Genomic DNA, 6,442 nt, shown 5'->3' with positions numbered 1-6,442 from the left:
GGCAACCTCCGCAAAATATAAGCGGAGGCCCCTCCATGCATTTACCTTAGTTTTTTTATTACTTCAATCAAAACAAAATGTAAAAGAGCCTACACTCTTTTCCTCACAGGGGAACTCCAAGTGGAGGTGAGGTTTTTAACGAGGCAGGCTCAATGTAAAAATCCTCCAAAAGTATAAAGAGGTAATTCCCCAAAAGAATGCCCCAAAAACCCAAAACCGAAAGCGGCCAGCTCTGGCGCCGCAATATTCGGTAAACAAAAACTAAAGGTCCTTTCAAAGCGCCAGCCATAGGCAAGGGCAATTTGAAAGGACCTTTATGGCCAAACAGGCCTTCGACCTTGATAAAGACCTGACCAAAGTCAGGCATCAAGGCAAAATTTTCTTTTGGCCAAAGAGGCCTCCGAACCTTGACAAAGACCTGACCAAAGTCAGGCATCAAGGCAAAATTTTCTTTTGGCCAAAGAGGCCTCCGACCCTTGACAAAGACCTGACCAAAGTCAGGCATCAAGGCAAAATTTTCTTTTGGCCAAAGAGGCCTCCGACCCTTGACAAAGACCTGACCAAAGTCAGGCATCAAGGCAAAATTTTCTTTTGGCCAAAGAGGCCTCCGACCCTTGACAAAGACCTGACCAAAGTTAGGCATCAAGGCAAAATTTTCTTTTGGCCAAAGAGGCCTCCGACCCTTGACAAAGACCTGACCAAAGCCAGGCATCAAGGCCAAAACTTTTGGCCAAACAGGCCTCCGACCCTCGAATAAGACCTCAACAAGTTCAGGCGTAAAGGAAAAAAAACAACCTCGGCTAAACAAGCCTCCGACCTTAAAAAAAACCTGCATCAGGGGCAAAAAATTTGTGGCGCCAGAACCAGGAAAAGGTCTCCGCCATCCAAAACAGGATAAACAATAAGTGCCTGACAAAACACTGCCACCAATGCGGCGCCAGACCTCTTTACTTCAAAAAGATCCCAAGGGGAACAAATAATTCAGGCAAGATACAGGCCATTAAAGCCAAGATACGTTCCAACTAACAACGTACAAAAATGTTAACACTCGAAAGCCACCACCCCACTATAAAAATGGATTCCCCCCATGCCCTTAAGAAACTCAGTCGGCATAAGGCGCAAGGGCCCAAGGGGGGAGCAAGGCATAGCACAGGCAAAAGCCATAGCGATAGCCATGGAGGTAGGGGTCTCCTTAGATACCCAAGTCGGCCGTAGATATTGTACGAAAACTCGTAAAATCGGAGGCAACAGTAGACAGTCGGAGACAGTGGGAAAAGAGAGAGGGCCTACGGCACGGTGATGAACAGCAAAGGCCTACGGGAGCAGGGGGACCTAACGCCGGAGACCTAACCTGCCATCTCCAAAGATCAACCATGTCCCACGGGTGTGTGCCGTCGGAGACCCATGCCTCCAGACAGCTAAAACACCCAGCTAAAGAAATATAAAAAGTCTCCGCCGTCTGCACAAGCTACGCCAAACCTCTAGTCGGATCAAACACCGATTCGGCAAGCCTCGCCAGGCGGACTTCAAGTACGCCTCCGCCGGTCGAAAAACTACGGAGACTTCTACCCCGGCCATCAAGCAAGCACAGAGAATGAGAAAAAATGGGGCGAAGGTCCTGGCCACCACCTCTGTATCGCGCTAGATCGCCCAAGCAAAGGACAACGGTGTGCGAGCTCGGGACTAGGCGAGATATGTAAACTACCACGACGGGCTCAAGCCACCGCACAAACAATCAAGAAAGTGAACCTGTCTTGTATTCCATAAAGCGTCGAGAAACATTCTTACAGGACACCAACTTGAAATAAAATCCTAACTATTGTGGCGGAGGTCCACGCCAAGCAAGCGCGCGAGTAAACCCAGCGCGCTCGTTGTCTATGTCAAACCTAACTGACTCAAATACGTCGCGCGCAACGCCGTGGGGAAAGGCCGAACGCCAATACTCCCAAAGCTCTCCGCTCACGTAAATACCGTCGTTGTAGAGAGTCAAAGGAGCAACATCTTGCGCAGGCTCCCGATTCGGAACCTGCGCAAGGTTAAAATTTTCCACAAAACCATTCAGAACAAAATAAACTTTATTCACAAAAGTCCAGCTGGACTGCAAGATACACACTAGAACAACTAAATGCTACAAAGAGCCTAGACCTCCGGTGCATCAGCCGCAGCAGAAGTCTCTAGAGCGAAGCTTGCATTAGCTGTGGGCGGGCACGGCGCCTGCGGCCTCCGACCACCGCCACCGCCGATCGTAGATCTTGCCGGAGCGCCACCAGCGACGGAGGCACCAACCGCTGTCGCCGAGCGTGGAACCGATGGAGGCCTGCCCGCAAGACCCTTCATGCATCCTATAGCATAGGCTAGAATGTTAGGGGCAAAAGCAGCGAAAGCCTCCGCAGCATAAAAAAAATGGCTACAAAGACTATAAATACCTTCGCCCTCTTGTCCTCCGCCAGTTTCTGGGCAGCAGATCTCCCAAATGGAGCCCAAAAGTGCCCGATGAAATTTCTCAAGGTTTTTCGCAAACCAAGAGAGGTCTCACCGAGCTCCTCCGGACCAGGCAGCGCCCCCTCCGGAATACTTTCCGTATGCGTACACCCACCGTGTGCCAAAAGTTTAGCATAGTTCGTCACTCCAGCTAGCGCCCTGTAGTCCGTGCAACCGTTGATCAGACCGGGGAGCTTCGCAAGGTGACGTTTTAGCCAGGAGGCGAGGGCATACACGCTGTCTTCCTCCGGAGGAGCGGAGGTTTCACCTCCAAGCTCGGCGACGGTGGCCCGGTAGTGACCAACGGTTGCAGCAAGGACTCCTTTGACCGAGTCCAAATGCCTCGTCGTCAGAGAGAGCTGCTCCCTCACTGCTGCTGCGGATTCCTTCTCGGAGGCAAGCTCTCGCCGGAGACCCTCGGCTAGCTCATTCGCCCTACGGGCCTACTCGACGGACAAAACCTCCACCTCCTGGGCCTTGGCGGGATCAGCCCTCAAGTCATCCTTTTCTCGCTCCTTCTCCGTCAGAGACAGGCGGAGAGCCGTAAGAGAGTCCGACAGACTCCCGTTTTCACCTTCCAGGCGCTCGATTTCCACCTTGAGCGCTTCGATCGCGGCATCACGGTCAGAGACCTCGCGGGTACAGCGCTCTTCCATAACAACACCCGTGTGATACCCCTGCGACCAGAAAAAAAAACCCAAAGCGATCAGCGACAGAATCAAGAACAAGTCTAGAAGCAAGCCTACACAAAAAATAATAAAAGAAGGAAAGGGGCAAAACCGCCAGAGATGCACCAGGCTCTGGTGTTCCAGGTGAACGCGGAGAAGCTGGAAGAAATCCATATCCCTTAGACGCTGTTTGAAGCGATCTGTTCAAAGAAGAACAAACAAACACGAAACGATGAGGTGAGAAAAGCCAATCTCACGTTAAACGCACCAACAGCCAAAGACCACCTCCGACGTCTCCAAGAACGGCAAGATAACACTCCTCCCAACCTGAGATAGAAGTGTCGGAGGAGCCTATGTAAAAACAACAACAACAACAACAACAATGGCTTAGGTCAGAGGGCAGATCACAAACAGGCCAGGTGATGATCAAAATAAAAACATTTTTACTTACTCGGACCTAGCGCCGTCAGTCCCGGTTGCCCCGGACCAAACCTAGCGCCCGCAGTGGCTGCTCGCTCCTCCGGGGTGAGAAGTCCAGCCATGACATCACCTGCAAAGCAGTGGATGCATAGTGTTGGCACTTAGCACAATACGCAAAGGAATGAACTGGGCGAAGACAATAAACACAAGGATGTGCACCAAACAAACTTACTCATAAAAAGCCTAGGCAGGGCTGCTTGCCGCGCCCTCTGAGCAGAAGTCTCCACCGTATCGTGTGGCGAAGGCCCAAAGGGCCGGACTTCCTCAGCCAGCGGCCCAACGGGCGGAGGACTCGAAGAAGGCCGAGCCGCCGGAGCCTCCTCAGCAAGAGCGGCCTCCAGCCGCCCGACGTCGGCCGCAGGCACGGGCGAAGGCGCGACAGTGGCAGGGGATGAAGGAACATGCCACGGGATGGCCTCCGTGTCCTCTTCAGAGCTTGAGCATAGCCCGCCAAGAAGGTCGGGCATAGGCTCGATGGCGCTATCTTCCGGCTGTTCGCCGACGCTCGTAGCACCATGCGAGGAGCGCGCCAGGGCAACGCCGGTCTCCGGACGCCTGGCACCGCTCATAGCTCCACTCATCGGGCACACCAGAGCTACGGGAGAGTCGCGATCCCCTCCACTCGCACCTCGAGCGTCTGCTGACGGAGCGGAGGAGCTCTCAATGTCTTCGCTGCCGGCGGAGGCGGCGCCCGCACTACCAGCAGAAGACAAGGCCGGCACGATCAACGGAGCTCCGCTCTTCATCTTCTTTTTCGCAGGCGCTCGAGAGCCGACGGCGCCCTTCCTCTTCTTAGACTCGGCCTCCGCCGTAACATTCTTTGCGTAGGCCTTCTTCTTCTTCTTCTCAATCGAGGCCAGGACCTCAGCAGGAACCTCGCGCTCCCGATAGACGATCCCGACCTCCTCAAAAACTCGATTGAGCCGTGGCATGGTGCCTGCCACGACCATCCGAGACGTGTACTCACGCTCAGAAATCTTGCCAACCAACCCTATGGCGGCCTCCTCAACTTCGGAGACGAAACCGTCCTCCGTCACCCCCTCCCCCAAGGACTGACCGAAGCGGGGGAACGGAATCCCGGCTTCTGGCCCGAAAACGGGAACCTTGACCTGTTCCAGCTGAAAGGCTGGGTTGTTTTTGCCCAAGGGCCAGTAGTTGGAGGCGATGATCTCCTCCACCAGATCGCGGCCACCAGAGTAGCGGCACGCGGCCGCAAAAGCCTGTTCACAAGCCTCCCTCGTCGGAGACACCTCCTCCGGCGGATCCACGCTGCGTGTGTGGCGCCATCTCCTCCATCCGAGAAGTCAATGGATACTCCGAGATCTCCTCGCCATCCTCAGTTGTGCTGCGGACCCCATAGGTCTTCACGTAGAACCATTGCTCGAGCCATCCGCGGTCCCACTTGCCCTTCTGGCAAAAAGAGATCTCCAGGCGGTCCACGCCTTGGTTCCTCTTAGACATGAAAGTGCAACTACCGTACTAGTAGGTCACCTCCACCTCCTTGCCATCTCGCACCTCCTTCTTCTTCTTCGGCTGCTTCTGCAGTTCATAGTACGTGCAAAAGGTGTCCACATCCGGCTCGGCACCGTAAGAGACGCACGCCCAGCAGAATTTGCTAAGCGTCAAGAAAGCAGTGGGAGTCAGATGATGGAGCTGGACATTGAAGGTCTCCAGCACCCGGCGGAGGAAGGAAATGTAAGGAAGGCGGAGGCCGCACGTGAAGAAGTCACGAAAGACCACCGCATATCCTTCCTCCGGTTCCGGAACAGTCTGACCCGGCGGAGGGATTTTTACCCTGGAAGAAGGAAAACATGACTCCTTCAACATCTCCGCGATTGCCTCCTCAGTAATAGAGGAGGGGCCGAAGTCCTAAGACTTTATCGCCATGTCTCCGGAGTCCACAGCAATTAGGTCTCTGATAGACGCAGAGACACTCCCCAAATCCTCCTCCACTAGTTTTTCAAACTCCAACGCGGAGGCAGAGGCAAGCATGCACTCCTCAAAGCGCGCACCCCAGCCGACGGCTCTAACGCCGAGAAGGTGGTGGTAAGGTCCGGAGAAGGCGGGCCGGCGAGTTTGGGCGGAGGCGGAAAGGAAAGCCACCGCGACAGCAACCTAAGCGCAAGACGCAAGCAGAGAGACGGAACGCGCGAGGGCAGCGAAAGGCGAAAGAGAAGAGAACAGAGAGTGATTTCTCGAATGCAGTGGAAGCGAATGAGCGATGCGGGGGGGGGGGGATCCCGCCACCAACAGCACCCTTATATAGGCAGCGGGCAGGCGGTCTGGCTCCCGCCACACAACGGTCACCTCCGGAAGAATCGCCCGCCGCATAACGGTCGCCTTCGAAAAAGTCGCAAGATGCACAACAGCTATATTTGCAGCCAAACGGCTACTTTGACAAGACCAATGGACGCGCCAACGGCCGCACTAGAACGGGCCAGGGGGGAACCGGCGGAGATCGGTCGGAGATGCGACTATGAGCAGTCTCTGCCCCCGTGGACGTCCTTGCTTAGGGCGTTTTGAGCTCATGGCGCGCTCAAGCGGACTCCGGCTCCCGCCACACAACGGTCACCTCCGAAAAAGTCGTAGGGAATGCAACGGACACTGACACGGCAGAAATGGCCGCAACGTAGGGCAACGGCTAGATTTGCCGCCCAACGGCTACTCTCATCGAGACCAATGGCTACGCCAGAGCGGGCCAGGGGGGAAGTAGCGGGGCCTCGCTCGAAGACACCGAATACGGCCTCCGCCCCCGCGGACGCCTTCGGCCAAGGCGTTTTGAGCTCACGGCGCGCTCTGGCGAACCATGGTCT

The sequence above is a fragment of the Miscanthus floridulus genome, chromosome 9 (genome assembly GCF_019320115.1).
Source record: "Miscanthus floridulus cultivar M001 chromosome 9, ASM1932011v1, whole genome shotgun sequence".
Lineage (NCBI taxonomy): Eukaryota > Viridiplantae > Streptophyta > Magnoliopsida > Poales > Poaceae > Miscanthus > Miscanthus floridulus.
This window is presented reverse-complemented; position numbering follows the sequence as displayed.